The sequence below is a fragment of the Equus asinus genome, chromosome 7 (genome assembly GCF_041296235.1).
Source record: "Equus asinus isolate D_3611 breed Donkey chromosome 7, EquAss-T2T_v2, whole genome shotgun sequence".
NCBI lineage: Eukaryota > Metazoa > Chordata > Mammalia > Perissodactyla > Equidae > Equus > Equus asinus.
Window position 1 is genome coordinate 46,581,154 of NC_091796.1, and position 17,110 is coordinate 46,598,263.

Here is a 17,110-nt window from a genome sequence, read left to right on the forward strand (position 1 = left end):
CTAGTCAGGCCTCCAGTGCCTTGAATGAGACCTACTCACATTGGGGAGGGCCATCCAGTTTACTCAGTCCACTGATTGAAATGTTAATCTCGTCCAGAGATACCCTCACAGGCACATCCAGAATAACTTTAACCAACTATTTGGGCACAGATTTAACAAGCACGTAAAATTAACCATACAAGAGTTTTCTTCTTTGCTTGCGGACTGCTCCCTTCTTGCTGTGCCCTCACATGGTAGAGAGAGACAGAGAGAGTGAACACTTGCTCTCTGATGTCTATCTTATAAGGACACTAAACCTATTGAATCAGGGCTCTACCCTTATGACCTCATTTAACCTTAATTATTTCCTTATCTCAAATACAGCCACACTGAGGGTTAGGGCTTCAACATACGAGTTTTGGGGCAACACCAACATTCAGTCTATAATGCAGCCAAACAAATTATCACAACTTTGCAGCTTAAAACACACCCATTTATTACCTCACAGTTCTTTAGTTAAGAAATACAGGCAGGCTCGACTGGATTCTCTGCCTACAGCCTCACAAGGTCGAAGTTGAGGTGCCATCTGGACTGGGCTCCCATTTGAGGCTGTGAGGAGGAATCTGTTTCCAAGCTCATCCAGGTTGTTGGCTGAATTCAGATCCTTGTGGCTGTAGGACTGAGGACTTCACTTTCTTTCTGGCTGTTGTATGAGAGCATTTCTCAGCTCCTAGAGAGCACCCATATTCTTTGGCATGCAGCCCCTTCCATACTCACAGCCAGCAATCACTCTTGAGCTTCTAATCTCTTACTTCTTTTTCTGCTACCAGCCAGGGAAAACTCTCGGCTTTTAAAAGTCTCATGTGATTAGATCAGGCCCACGCAGACAATATCCCCCTTTGCCATATAAGGTAATATTATGTCATCATGGGAGGGATAGCTCTTCACACCCACAGATTCCCTCTACCCTCAAAAGGGAGGTGATTGTACAAGGGTGAATGTCATTGGGGGTCATTCTTAGAAGTCTACCTACCACACTCTCACAGAGGAAATTCTGCCTGTGGATGACAGCTTCAGCCCATGCCTTTGAAGTTCCATCCTGCTTGTGAGCTTCTCTTCCTGCCTGCCAGTGGATGAGAACTTCCTCCTGTGCCCATGAATTTGAGCCTGCTCCTGATCTCCCTTCCTGACGGCCTGTGCTATGAATTTCAGACTTGCTCAGCCAGCCCCCAGGTTTGTGTCAGTCAGTTCCTTGTAATAAATCTCTTCATATCTATATCTCCTATTGGTTCTACTTCTCTGATTGAACTCTGGCTGCTATGCTGCCTTTTAGGGTTGTCATGATTAAATGAGTTAATATATAGAAATATGTTAGGAAAGTTCCTGACTCATGGGGCTCCTAGTAAATTCCGTGTTGGTGTTGGTTGCTATTATTATTATTTGTTATTTCTCAAATATGTTTTTAAGATCTATCCATTTTGTTGTACGCACATCTAGACCATAGCTTTCATCTGCTGCGTAGTATCCCGGACATGTATTCTCCACAATGTATTTATGTGTTTCTTAGTGAGGGATGCCCAGATTGCCTCTCAGGTCGCACTACCACTCATGTCCTTGTACGTGTGCTCTGGGCTTGCAGTTTTTGCTGGTCTTTCTTTCGAGAATGCGTGCATTAGCGGTCAGCCAGTGATGTGTGGTGACTAACTCTGCCTGTCTAAGCTTCTGCCACCTCTAACATTGACTTGTTCTAGCTGGTTTACTGCCTATCCTGAGCCCAGACCACTGCCTCCAGCAGGAAAGCTGAGGGTTTTCCCACCTGAGCTGGCAATACCCCTAGTCAAGAAAGCCAGTCACCAAACTTACCCAACAGTGGCAGTTTTCATGAGTAAACACTTCTCAAGATTTTGTCTACCTTTGGCCATTTTCTGGTGACCTGAAATGGCTGTTTTTGATAAGCTTGTCCAGTTTTATAATTACTTCTATGGAGGGTACTCTCCTGATCTTTCACACTGCAGTTACCGGAAGGTGAGTCTTGGGACATTTGTTCCTGGAACCTAGTCACTGTACCATAAAGAAGTGTAGGGACCATATGGAGAGGCCATGTGTGGGTGCTCTGGCCAACAGCCCCAGCTGGGATTCCAGAGGACAGGCAGCACCCACCTCCAGAGGTGTGAGTGCGTTGCCTTGCAATGGCTCTGGCCCCAGCTGCTGTCACCCTCAGCACTTGAGTCTTCCCAGCTGAGGCCCAGACACTGTGGAGCAGAGACAAGAAAGCTCTGCTGTACCCTTTCCAAGCTCCTGACACACTGAATCGGGGATATAGTACAATGGTCTTTGCTTTGCCACCAAGTCTAAGGCAATTTGTTATGCAGCCACAGATAATTTGAGTAGCTTAGTATAGCAACTGGAATATTTTTTGTGAAAGTGGACATCTGAAGATAGAACTGCAGCCTCCTTTTCTCACATCATTTAATAAGGAAATCAGAGTCCATTTGCAGGTTTCACTTATAGCGTTATATCCGATACAGGACCTACCTGTTTGACTCCCTTGTAGCGTTCTATTTCCACTCTGAATGCTTGATTCATAACGCAAATCCTAATTGTTCTCAATACTAGCAAAAAACCCAAAGGAAGATAATATGTTTTCAATTATTTGTAAAACATCTCTGTTTTGCTGGAAAAAAATACTCCAAAATTTAAGTCTCACTTTTACCCCATAAGGTATGCTGCAGCAAATACTGGGCTGGGAAACCAGAAAACCTGGACTGGAGTCTGGTTGTATGTCCCCAGACCAATCACTTCAATTCCATAAGCCTCAATACTGTACTAAAACACAGGTTTTTGACTGGGCAATTTTCAGAATCCTTGCAGTGCTAACATTTAGGATTAGTTCCAAAGGTCTGGTAACTTCTTAAATATGCCTGCCTTTTTGAAAGAATTTGGCACTATCTTCCAAAATTTAATATTAGCACATCCTTTGACCCAGGAGTTTCACTTTTAGGTATCTAGCCAACAGAAATACTTGCATATTTTTACCAAGATAGTTCAAGGGGTTCATTATAGTGTAGTTTGTAAATAGGAAAATATTAGAAATGCCCTTAAGTCAATAGGGAAATGAACCAATAAATGGTGATATATCCTATTGTTCAATGCTGTGCAACAGTTCAAAAAGGACCAGAGAGGTCTATGGGTACCAACGCAGAAATATTATCAATAAAGACTGTTAGCAAAAGAACAAGTTGCAGAGAAACATGTACAGGAGGACCCCATTTTTGTAACATGAAACAAACCCAAACTGTTTTTGTTTATATACAAAGGACTGGAGGAAACACAACAAATGCCACAAGTTGTTTTTTTGTCTTTGGTCATTTTCTAGTGATCTGAGATAGTTGTTTTTAATCAGGTTATCTGGTTCTGTTCTTATTTCTGTGGAGAGGATGCTCCCGGCCGCATCCTGCTTTGGTGGGGGAAAGGGACGGTGGGCAGGTGGGATATAAAAGGGGGTTCATGGTTTAGACATTCTTGTGTTGTTGACATTTTTAATGGGAGTGCATTCATGTGTTTCTTGTGTAATTAAATATATATATGAAAGTTTATCATCTGTTGTGAATTTCATTCTACCTTCTGAGACCAAAGTTTTGGTTCAGAAAAAAGATGTTTCTAAACGTCCAGGAAGTTCCTATTTGCCTGGGAGGGAAAAACAAAGCCGGAGCAGATGCCAGGGTCAAGAGCGTGTTGCCAGTTGAGTAAAACAGCAGGAGGACCTGCTGGTGACCAGATTTGCCCGCCCCAGTGCAGGTGCCACCTCCATTAATAAGAATTACTTCTTACTTTTTTTTAAAAAAGAAAGTTGGGAGATGGGGGACTAATGGAGACTGTTTGTTGGTAATAGAAGGAAGTAAGTATGGCCCAGTTATTGAAATGAAACAGGATTCGTTCTGCTTTCGACCACCACTTTTGTTATTAGCCTTCAAGGGGAAGGCCTAAACATCGCTGCACAGAAAGAAGGAGCGATTCCGGTGAAGCTCCTGTCTGGTGTTTAATTAAACTGTAATATGTAGTAAAATAAATTAAACATCAGTGAAATTACAAGTAACATTGAGTGTGGATTGGGATGTTTTAAAATGATGGATTCATGAGAGTATTTTATCTAGACAAACTGAAAATGTCCCAACCTCACCATTTTTAATCCTTTCTTGAAAACCCTCTTGTGCAAGTTATCTTTGTCGAAGAAATGTTGTTGGAGATTGAGAGAATTTAATTACAAGTTATGGAAGCCAAGGTTGTAAGTGAAAGAAAATACAGAAACCCATTTTAGAATTGTTTCCTGGATATTGTATTTTAATACATCATGTTAATATATTCAATATATTGTATTAATAATTTTAAAATGTAGAATATATTTTATATTTTGTTACCTTTGTTTCAAATTTCCCAGTCAACAAAATATGTGACCTTATTAATTAATATAGCTGTAATTGCAACATCTTGACTTATTTTTCTATCCATCTATTAAAAATAAACCATGTCTTTTGTATTTGTATTTGTATTGTTACTAATATCTAGATACCGCTGGTACCCACTAGGGGTCATGCTACCTACACCGGGAAGTACCGATTGTAGTACGGGTATTGTTACTGTGGCTGGATGCGGAAAGGATGCCTTTGAATTATTTTCATTCACATTACTGTACAGAGGAAGAAGATAGCACTGTTCTTCCTCAATCAGCGGCTCAGAGTTTCTGTCTTCTAAAGAGGGGAATTTATTTGGGGGATCATAAAAATAGATTTGAGAAGGATGTCATTGGAGAAAGAGGGCTTCTCTTGTAGGGAGGCAGAGAGAAAATGGAGGAAGACAGGTCTGGAAGTGAATATTAAGTTGGCCAGCAGAGGCAAAAGTGAGAGAGGGCACTGTTTAAGAGCACGGGCTTCCATGTTTAAATCCTGGTTCTTCTACTTGCTAATCTTAATCTCTCTCTGGGCCCTCATTCGTAGGACGGGAATTGTGCTACCGGCTTCACCAGCATGCATAGGAATTAAATGATATGCCTGTCCCGTGTTTGGCACATAATCAATGTTAAAAAAAATGGAAGCTTTTGTTATTACTAAAAATCACTGCCTTCATTTTCTAATTTCAAAATAGCCAGATATCTAGAAAAGATTTCTTATTATAGTTTCTTTTCTGTGTTCTTAAGATGAACAATTAGAAGGAGAGGTTTATCTTTATCCTTTTTTTTTGAAAAGTTTCCCTCTGAAAGACTGTGTATTAATTAGAAAAACATCTGAGCAAGAACTTTACCGTGCAAGGAACCAGGGAACAAAGGTGAAATAGAGATGGCTTCTTTTCTTCTCTCAACAGCAAGAACGACATGAACTTTTGATCTAGTAAGGAAGAGAAGAAATGCTCACAAGTTGCTTGAAACTAGATTCAAGGCAACATGTGATCAATATTCTAAAAGGTATACAAATATGAGTAATGTGATAGAGAGTTGTTTGGTGGAAAGCACGTGCTTTTAACTCTGACAGGCAAAGGTCTCATTCAAAGAAGTTCTCTGATGAGGGAACGCTTGTGCGTTGTTGCTGGGAATGCAAACTGGTGCAGCCACTATGGAAAACAGTATGGAGGTTCCTCAAATAATTAAAAATAAAACTACCACGTGATCCAGCAATTCTGCTTCTGGGAATATATCGAAAGGAAGTGAAATCACTATCTCAAAGAGATATCTACACCCTCGTGTTCACTGCAGCATTATTCACAGTAGCCAAGACATGGAAACAGCCTAAGTAACTCAGTTGATGGATAAATGGATAAAGAAAATGTGGTATATATGCACAATGGAATATTATTTAGTCTTAAAAAAGAAGGAAATCCTGCCATTTGTGACAACATGGATGAACCTGGAGGATATTATGCTAAACAAAATAAGCTGGACACAGAAAGACAAATACTGGATGATCCCACTTACATGTGGAATCTAAAAAGTCAAACTCATAGAACCATGGAGTAGAATGATGGTTACCAGAGGCTGGTGGGTAGGGAAAATGAGGATATGTGGGTCAAAGGCTATGAACTTTCAGTTATAAATTAAGAAGTTCTGGAGACCTAACCTACAGATGGTCACCATAGTTAATAATAAGGTACTGTTATACTTGAAATTTGCTAAAAAAATAGATCTGAAGTATTCTCGCCATATACACAAAAGATGCTAGCTATGTATAAATGATATGTTAATTAGCTTAACTGTAGTAATCTGTATTATGCAATGTATAGGTATATCAAAATATCATACACCTTACATATATACTATTTTTATTTGTCAACCATACCTCAATAAAGCGGGGGAAAGAAAAGAAATTCTCTGAGTGTCAGTTTCATCATATTTTAAATAAGGATAATAGTACCTTCCTTGTAGGATTGTGTGAAGATTAACTGAGATAGTTGTAAAGCAATTAACGCAGCTATGGTTTGCTGCCTTTCTTCATCTGAGTGTCAAGGGTTGTTCTCTGACCCTCTTTAAAGGGGAGGAAGTTATTTGAGAAAGAGGTTGTTTCCCTTACTATGGCAGTTTAGCAAGAAAATTCCTGGTCAGGGAATTAGAGAATGCTTCACCAAGGACGTGTATTTGAACTACGCCTTAAAGTTTGGGTAGGATTATAACAGAAAAAGCTGGAAGGAAGGATATTATAGATGGTGATTATGATATGTAAAGATTTGGAAGCATCTTGGTTTCCTTTAGTGCAGTGAACAGTTCGCCTTGACTAGAATTATGATACATATGGAGAAAGAGTTGGATGAAGTTGGATTGAAGCTTAGGGACATATCGTGGAATGACTTAAATGCCACACTAAGGAGTTTGGCTTCTTGGAAGGGAAAGGAGAGCAGTTGGACATCAACTCTAGAGAACAGAGATTTGGGATTTTGAAAGAAAATCTTTTTCCCTGCAGCTGGGATTAGAATGGGAGTAAAATTACTCCTGTGTAGTATATTTAAATTTCTTATTTCTATGTATGGATTCCAGAGCACCAGACTCTACTACCTACATGCAGTTTGTATGCCAAGATGTTGCCTTCTTAGGTTGCCTTGGATGATAGGTTCTTGGGAATCAGAAGCGTCAGGGTGATGCTAATAAAAAAACCAAGCTGTTCTGCCTCCACACGTATGTTTCAACTGGAAACTAGTCAGAGAGAGTCAACCTCTCTCCCTGGGCAGGTGTGAGCACAGCTACATAGGTCCTTGCGAGGGTACAACGTTCCTTACGCTAACGCACCATAAATTACTATTCCTTTTCATCATCTATCAGATGAGATCAAGTTAAAATGACATTTCAAGCGAGAGAAAAACACACACACATGCCTCTTACGTTGCTCTGGGGGTGAAAGACTGTTGCTTACCAAAAAAGGAGGGGGCTTTCCATTCATGTGGTTTGGGGATAAATTTCAAAACCCCCTTTGCACTTATTCTGCGCTACACTTTATTTATTCGGGAGACAAAGGAGAATGAAATTCTTGGAAGAAACTTTTAAAATCCCACTATGGATAGCTGGTGGATCACCATGCTAGAAATACCAACAAAAGTAATATGTTGATTCATAATGATTTATTCTCTGTAGTTTTGGGGGCCTATTCTATCATCTCAAACCCCAAGAAAGGAACAGAAGAAGTTCGTTATATGAGGAGGAATTCCCATACTCATTACTTCTGCCCACTGCTTTCAGCTATGTTTATCAGGACAAGTTTGCTAGATCAAACTGCAATCAAACAGGAACACAGCTTTGGAGGCAATTAAAGCAGGAAACTAGGTGAAAATAAAGACTTTCTTTTTTAAACACTAGAGATATTGAATACCTACTTTCGAATTATTAGGGTTTTCTTTTTCAAAAAAGTATGTGCTTGTGTGTCGGTGTCTGTGTGTGTTCTTCAAGGTAAATGAGGATCACTGCAGACGGATACATTATTACTTTATAATCCCCAGTGAATATCACTCAGGCAGGCTATATTCAATTGATATAGATATGAACACAGTGTTGTGGTTAGGGTTGATTTACACGAAGGTGAAGCTGGCTGATAGGCTTGTGAGGTCCATAAATGTGTGACAACTCTTCCTGGAAACTGGGTGACATTTGGAACTGAGGATATTGAGAGGCAGGAGTAATAACAACGACAATGATATTTAAGTATTTTCACAGTTCATAAAATCCATCCACATGCATTATCTTAACATCTGTACCCTTCAGTGTAGCACATTGAGGCAGGAATAAAAGATGTTAAGGTACCTAGCAAGAGCCCTACTGACCTGCTGGTCCACTTGGTCTGGAACTTGCAGTTCTAGGCCAATCTTTTAACAATAAATGAAGGATTTCTCTAACTTTGAAAAAGAGCAAAAGGATTTGTTGACACTGGCAGAACCCATTCTCTGGAGTGCACAATTTACAGTTTACCAAACAGTCAATTTAAAATTAAGTGATGTACCACAAATGACGATGACAATGAATTGACTATGAGGTCAACTCCAATCTCTCTTCACAGGAACTGGCAAAATCCTTAGGAGAATAGAGCTCTGGCTAGATTCTTCCCTTTCATTGACCTAGCCTCTCATTACTTGCTAATCCTTTGTGTGTACCACTATCCTGAATCCCAAGCAAGCCACCTACTTAGATAGGGGAGATACAGAGAAGAAATATTGACATCTCAGACTTTCTGAGTCTTCGTAATTATATAATTATGACTCTAGTGATTGCTCTTCCTAATAGGCTGGAGCATTGGTTCACGCAATACTACGGGTAAATTCACAGACTTTATTAACTAGAAATCTGGCAATCAAAGTTTCACATCCCCTTTCCCCACCCACTGTATTGAAACTGCTTTCTACCTGGCCTCCATTGTACTCCAAATCACCAAAAGCCAGGACAATGTGTTTTGCAGGAATATTAACAAAGTGGTCTAAAGCCATGGCATTCTGCAGCATCGTTTCTCCTAACTTAATCCTGAGAGTTTCCGGATCATACAATAATCCTATTTTGTTTCCCTACAAAAATAGCTTATATGTGCTGGGCCCCTGGATCACAGTAGGAAGTAACTAAATTCTTTTGCAGTCTGTCACGTGACAAGTCCTGTGCCTGTTACCCTACAGAGAATTTTGCTTGAATTGAGGAAGACTCGGCTCAGGCTGGTAATTTACATTCAATAAAAATATTAACAATTGTCTTGAGCTTTAAGAGTTCAGGAAACTTGCTTTAATAATTTGGTTTTTAGCAAGGGAGAGTTTAAATCATCTGGTCTTAGGTGTTTTTTTAAAAGTTAAAGTGCAGAGACAAATCTTCTTTGTTTTTGAGTTAAATGCGTTATTGAGGACGAGGATGCTTCTGGACTCCAGTGGGTTTACTTTCCTACTTGGGCGATGGACCAATCCCTCAACGCTACGAACTATTTGCTATAGAAAAACTAATTTCACTTCTGCCAATAAAGTTCTTGGACAAGTTTGGTTTTCTCTTGATGAAAATTAATATTCTGTTTGCCCCCACTTTTCTCTTTGCTGAGATAGATTAGAGGCTTACATTCTCTCACCCAGCTCATGATCAGCCCACCTTTGTCCACAAAGAAGCTGGAAACTCCAGCTGGGTTGACCTTTCCATGGTATTATGCCACTGATGACTTTAAACCATGTATTTCGGTTGCCTTGTATTTATTAGGTGAGATGTTTTGAAGATGGATTTTTATAGACATGTGAAGATGCCCTGAAAAACAAAAAAATCAAACTTTGCTTCATTTTTTTCCTCCTAGTCTTTGTATTAGAAATTTTTTTCCCTTGGCCTAGTAAAATGGTATAAGAGAAAACTAAACATAGATGGGGGAGGGGGTGAAGAAGAAAAAAATCCTCGTTAAGACTGAGGTTTGCATTGTATTCACATTTTTGTTTCTTTTTCACAGAAATGGAAATCGATGTTGCCTGTGCTTAGTGGAGTCTGGGGCTCCAAAAATTTCAGGGGATGGTTATTCCATTTCATTTACAAGCTGAGTCACCAGGGTTGAAGAAGCTTTGAATTCATGCACAAGCAAAAACCAATCATGCCGGACACTTACCAATAAATAGATTTTACTTGAGTCTCAGTAGGCTAACGATTGCTTACCAAAGGCTTAGGCATTAAGACATTTGGGGTTGTTGGTGGGGCTTGCACCAGGCAGAGTTGTCAGGTGGGCTGGACTTTCTAGGGAGACAGAACTGCATAGGGGCGGAGCCCGGCTCAGGAGGCTGGCAGACCTGAGGCTGGTTTGAGCTCAGGCCTTGCCTGCTCTATGGTCTTGACATATTTTTTATTGCCTCTCACTTACTATCTCCTTATTCTGCTTTACTTTTCTTCTCATCAGTTATCACCATCTGCTATACTCGACATTCATTTCTAAAATATGCATTGACTCCCCTAAGCACCCTGAATTGGCTCTGTGAAAGGGGGCAACTTGGCCTATGCTGATTTTTGTAATATTTCCAGGAACTAGAAGAGTTCTGAGCATGTATCTAGCACATACACAATAAATATTTGTTCCACAAATGACTGACTGACTGAATGAATGTCAATTGGGAGCAGTAATCTTCCTTTGCTGGGGTGGTAGAGTTAAATATGGCGTACGTACAACAACTAGCCCAGCGGCCGGTACTATGCAGGAGTATTTGCTAAGTATTTCTTTATCATTTCCCCCAAGTCTCACCCCTCTAACTGTTAGGCATCCAGTTTTCAGGTGGCCCTTTCAAAACCTTTTCTCAGGAAAGTATTTGATAAAAGATCTGACACCTAGGTTGAATTTAAACCAAGGGATTCTCTCTCCCAGGAATATCTCTCCCAGTTCTTAAAAAGTACTTTTTAAACCTGATTTCTAATTGTGGAATAAAAGAAACTTCAGGTATCAGCTAAGCAGATGGAAGAGGGGCAGGAGACGGATGGAAATGCTAGGTGCCCCTGAAATCATGTTACCCTGATGATCTCCTCCTCTGCCTGTGAGCATGGTTGGCCCAGAGCAATTCTCAGAATTCTTGGCCGGTCTCAGCGTCCACGATGAGCTCAGATGACTGCTGCTGAGGTGGATTCAGTGCCCAGCAGAAAAGACCTTGACTGTGAATCAGGAGACTTGAGTTCTCGTCTTAAGTCTTCCGTGAATCAGCCTCGAAACGTACACATATTTCATTTGACGAAACGTGTCTGTAAATAAAATAGCAGCGATAATCTTCAAGGCCTTCAGCTAAGACACGGCAGCACAATAATGTACTTTATCTGTTTCCATTGGCTTCTAAGTTCTTTTTTTATTTAAATTTTTTTCCTTTTTCTCCCCAAAGCCTCAGTACATAGTTGTATATTCTTAGTTGTGGGTCCCCCTAGTTGTGGCATGTGGGACGCTGCCTCAGCGTGGCTTGACGAGCAGTGCCATGTCCACGCCCAGGATTCGAACCAACGAAACCCTGGGCCGCCTGCAGCGGGGCGTGCGAACTTAACCACTCAGCCACGGGACCAGCCCCTCTAAGTTTTAATAATGACTTCATGTAAATCTAGACTGTGGTTTGCTGCAGGTAAACTGATTGTTTTTAACAACTTGTTGGTGTGTTGATAATAGGAATACATGTTTGTTAGAGGAAATTTGGAAAATGAAAAAAGGCATAAAGAAAAAAATAAAAAGTACTTGTAATATCACCATCAAGACAGAACCACTATGAACCTTTCAGTGTATTTGATTCTGCTCTTTTTCTTTATCTCTATCTCTAATCTATGTCTGTATCTATACCTATGTTTGTATAAATCACCCTGTATAAACAGTAATGTGTTCTTTTTTCACTTAACATCTTATGAACATTTTCCAATATATTAACTGTTCTTCAAAATCATGATTTTCATGCGGACATAATATATGTTTATACATATGGTAATTTAGTTAACTATCTAAAATGCTGTATATTTAGTTTGCTCCTGATTTTTTTTTTTTTTTTTTTTGGTGAGGAAGATTGGCCCTAAGCTAACGTGTGTTGCCAATCTTCCTCCTTTTGCTTGAGGAAGATGATCCTGAGCTAACATCCACACCCATCTTCTTCTACTTTGTATATGGGATGCTGCCACAGCATGGCTTTATGAGTGATGCGTAGGTCTGTGCCTGGGATCCAAACCTGTGAACCCTGGGCTGCAGAAGCAGAGTGTGCGAACTTAACCACTAAGCCACCAGGCTGGCCCATGTTTCTGATTTTTACTGGTATAAATAGGGCTAATGTGGAATTCTCGGTTTACCACCAAACTTATTCCGCCTTCAAGCTCCCCCATCTTAGCAAATGGCATCTTTATTTATTCAGCTGCTCAGATGACAAATACAAAAGTCATCCTTTCCCTTTCTTCAACCCCACTTCCTACTCATCACAGTTATCACTAGTTCTATCTCCAAAATGTATGTCAGCCTGTCCCTCCTCCCCGTCTCCACAGCCCCAGCCCTGGGCTCGCACCTGTTCTACTGTGGCAATCATTTAATGCCTCTCTCTGCTGCTCCCGGTGTCCCCTCCTGTCCTTTTTCCATGTGACTTTTAAACACACAAATTAGGTCATGTCAGTCCCTTGCTTGGGTCCTTCAGTGGCTTCTTATGCACTTGCATAAAATTCACAGTCCTCCAAGCCCTCCAGGCCCCACGTGACCTGGCTCCTGGCCTCCTTTCCAATCGGTTTGCATGCCATTCTGTTTCTCGTTTACTCTTTCCTGGCCGCATCAGCCTGTGGTCATTTCCCAGGCACGCCATGGGCTGCTCTTCATTCTTCAAGGACGTTACACCTGCTGCTCCTCTCCCTTAAAGGCCCTTGGCCTTGTTCTTTCTTTGACCAGCTCCTTCGTCTCTGTCATGGCTTGGCTTCACTGTCGTGTTCTCAGCAGGAACTCTCCTAACTCACATTGTCTATCAGCGCTATATCACAACACAGGCTGCTTTTCTTTGTAGATCTTTTCACAGTTGATATTTACTTATTTTATTTTTCATCATCTGTGTCTTCCTTAGAATTAGCAACCCGTGCAAGGACAGAGACCGTATCTATTTTATACGCTTTTATGGCCCCAGGACATAGCATAATGCCTGGGAAATGATAGCCTCTCAATCAAATACTTACAAATGCAAAAACCTCATTAATAAACCCCAAACTAGAAATCAAACTAGAAATTAAAACTTTTTTCCTGCCGAAATATTGGAACACTTAGGATGAACACTCCTAGTATTGGTAGGGATGTGGAGAAATGCACATTTAATTAAGTTGGGGAGAGGTGACAACTGCTACAACATTTCTGGAGGGTAATTTTGCAATATGTACCAAAATTTAAAAAATTCAAAATTGCATGCATGAGGATATTTATGACAATATTATTTATGGTAATGAAGAAACAGAAATGACTGAAAGCTCCAAAAACAGAGCTTAAGTAAATCCATTATGGTATCTACATGTAAGAGAGCCCCATACAGCGCCTTTAAAATAACGATGTAAATCTGTACTCACCAGCATCACGAGATCTCCCCACCATACTGTGAAGGAGAAACAGTAGGAGATGAAACAGGAGTCTAATTCCATTTAGGCACAAGTTGAGCACGTGTTATAGATAGGTACAGTGAATCTTCTGGAAGGGTTTCACCTAAACAATAGCAGTGGATATACATGGTTGCTGAACTTTCCAGCAGTTTTCACTTCCTTTCTTTAAAATTCTCTTCTTTTTGTATGTATGGTAATAAGACATGTATACAATAAGAGAACAACAATGCTATTTTTATTTTGGGGAAAAAAGAAAGAAAAAACATTTACTGCAAATCTACGACATTCCCAGTCCTGACCACTGCACGGAGGATACAGAGAGAAAAAGGAGGTCGTTCTGGCCCTCTGTGAGCTCAGTCTAGAGTGGACAGTGGAGAAATAAGACTCTGCTGACGGGATGGGTGGAATGGTGGAGACAGAGGGGTTTATGCCGCGGCCGAGGACTCTGCTCCCTCACGCCCATCAGACCCTGCCCCTCACGGCTGCAGGACTCTGGGTCCCCCCACGTCTTCCTTTAGGTTCCAATTTCCTTAGTTGAGAAATATGAGGATTAGCCCTCTGGATGATCTCTAAGTGTCTTCAGGCTTTAAAATTCTCCCGTGATTTTAAGGTTTACAGGTATCGAGCGGCTGCAAATTTCCTAAGCTTGTATCTTACCACTTCTATCAAACTTCTAGCCCACACTTAAGCATTGGCCTGTTCACTTGAAACAAAACCGTAGAATCACCTCTAACCAACCCTCGTCCCTGGGGGGGGGGGGTGCGAAGAGATGGTAAAATAAGATCTATCTGACGAAAATGCAAAATTCTGTGAGAACTAACCACTTGACTTCCCTGCCTGCTTATGAGTTCATTCAGCGCAGTTATAGGTGGAATAGATGTGTGGATTCAGTGGCTGAGACCAGACTGGGGAGGTGAAGCTTTCACTAACAAGATCTTATGAAATGTATGAGATAATTGCAAGACCCAGGATGTTCTGAACCTAATGGGACGTCAGTGCAATTGAACTCCCAAACAGCTGTCATTTATTTTGGGGTAAAACTTGTGAATGAATCCCTTGATGTCTCTTTTTCATTCGGTTTCCTTTTGGACTGCAGGAAGTGTGCCTCAGCTAAAGGTTACACTTTTAAAACTGTTCAGGAGGCAAATCCTTTCAAAGCTTTGCATGGAAAATATTCTTTCAATTCAAATTTCGTGAGAGTCGCCAGGATAGCAAATTAAAGATTTATTGTCTGGGAATTTTTGGATCACAACCTAACATAGGCCTGGTTGTTTTATTCTCCAATGTTTGGAGGTCTTCCAGCTACGGAGCTTTCCGCTTGGGCTAGGTATTGGAAGTGTAGCCAATGCGTTGATTGATTAATCAAAGCAATGCATGTCGTGAATTCTGTTTCTGTGGCAGATATTCATAAAAAGACGTAGATGTAGCTGTTTAATGATTTTCCTTGCCAGATCATTGCGTGGTGGCAATAGTTTTGTATCATGATAACCACACAAAGGTACTTTCTAGTTAGGCAGATAAAGGCTGGGAAGATCAATACAGTTTTGCAAGAGTAGGAACTCATCAAGCTATGGCATATTCAAGATCACAAACAAAAACAAAAATGTGGTGCTGGGTGACGGTGCCATGTAGCTGCTGAACCCAGATCAAATGCAATAAAGTGAAAAGGTATTTTCAACTTCAGAAACTTCAGGATAAATGAAATGTTACTGATCTGAACTCCCACAAGGCACCCAAATGGAGGCACTTTTACTCTGTTTGGAAATTAATTCCAAGTCCAGGGAGCAGAATACATAATGTCTATAATAATTTCAGAGCAAATCCCAGGGAAATTAAACATTAAATCTGGCTGAGATTTCACATTATAGGAATTATCGAATGTGTGCCATTAGCAAACATCATTCAGCAACTTACTGTATCTGAAGCTGCGAGGTTTAAACAAATACTCCAGTGTAACATTTCACTTATTGGGAGGCGTGACCAAACAGCCAAATTACCATGAATAAAATGGGCGTTCCAGACAGCCTGGTGTTGTAAATAAAACGACTTTCAGCTTTGCACTAGGTGTTGCTCTGTTTTGGGTACCTTTTAGTCCAAGGTGTACAAAATAAGTTTAAGGTCCTCTTTCAGTAGGAATAAAGATTTTTTTAAACCTTACTTCCCTCCTTTCCTCCTGTTGGCACTATTGCATTTTGCTTTTCTCTCTCTCTCCTCTCCCTCAGTCTTTCCTTACACGTAGTTTATCTTCCCTGAAAAACCTTATTACAGAACAGAAAGGACTGGTAACTCATAGCTTGCTGGCTGCGATGAATAGTTACTTGTAAGTTGGCTCTATGAACTTAAATGACTGACAGATTGCCAGTTCTTTCTTTAAACTCTGACTGAATTGATTTCGCTTACTTCCCCTCATTTTAATACCACTGTGTCTTCACATGGTGGTCAAGGATCTGCTTTGTGCCTATGGTCCGCTTGTCCGTGACATTTCTGACAAAACTCTCAGGTTGAGCCACACCCAGGGGCTGCCTGCAGTCCACACCAAGCAGCAGCTTTTGCCTGTCACAGGGACAGAGCCCGAAGGTCCACTGATGGTGGATGAGGAGTATCTAACCCCCACAGTGCTTCTGGGGGGTCGAGGATCACGCTGGCCTTCAGTAGAGCTTCTTGCCCCCCGGGAGCTAACTGTATGGCTAGTATGAGGCTTAGAATAATTAAAAAAAATCCCAGACTCAGGCAGCATCTGGTCAAATCCCCAGACATGCCATGTTTATGTGGAGCCATTCATTCAGGTGGTGAGCACATGGCGGGCATGAGGAGTTAGGTCTGGGGTCTGATGGCACAGCTTTCTGTGGCAACTGTGTGCACAAGCCTGATGTTGGCTTGGTGGGGACCCGGGACCAGGAGTGTGGATGGACTCCAGAAGTCTATCACCACTCCTGAAAAAGATCACAAAGCCACTCTAAACTTATGGCCGGTTAGGACATAAACACGATGAGTGTGTTTTCTGAAGGAACCACAAATCAGTCCATGCCATCAGACAAGACTTTTTTTTAGCTGTGTTTTTCGTAAATGGCCTTTATTGAAAGGAATGTAGTGACAGGCAATTGGAGCTGTTGCTGAAACCTGGGATGTGTGGTCTATGTACCTAGGAAGGCCGTGGAGGTTTCCAGCTCTTCCCTCTAGAGCTGTAGCTCTCTTTGCACAGTGTGTGAAGGGATCCTTTCCCTTTTTAAAGCCCCTGAGTCTTCAATGCACACAGGTATATTGTAACTTGCATGCTGACAGCCAAATAAAAGTCACGATGTACGGCGCACTACCTCAGTATATTTTTTCCATGTATGACAACGTGGAGATGGAAACCCTTTTAAACTAAGCAGAGAGCACCCAGGAGCTAAATCCAAAGCACATAAAACAAAAATCCCAATTTAACAAGTGGAAGGAAATGTCACATCCTAGCTACACTATACATAGCGTTAGGAATTTTATTTTCTGCTTTTCCAAGAAAACCTCCCTGAACTTTAACCCCCTGTGACTCACAGAACCAAGAAAAAGGTCTTTTCCCCCAGCCCCGATCTCCCTCTCCCCGATGCAGCCTGAGCTGTG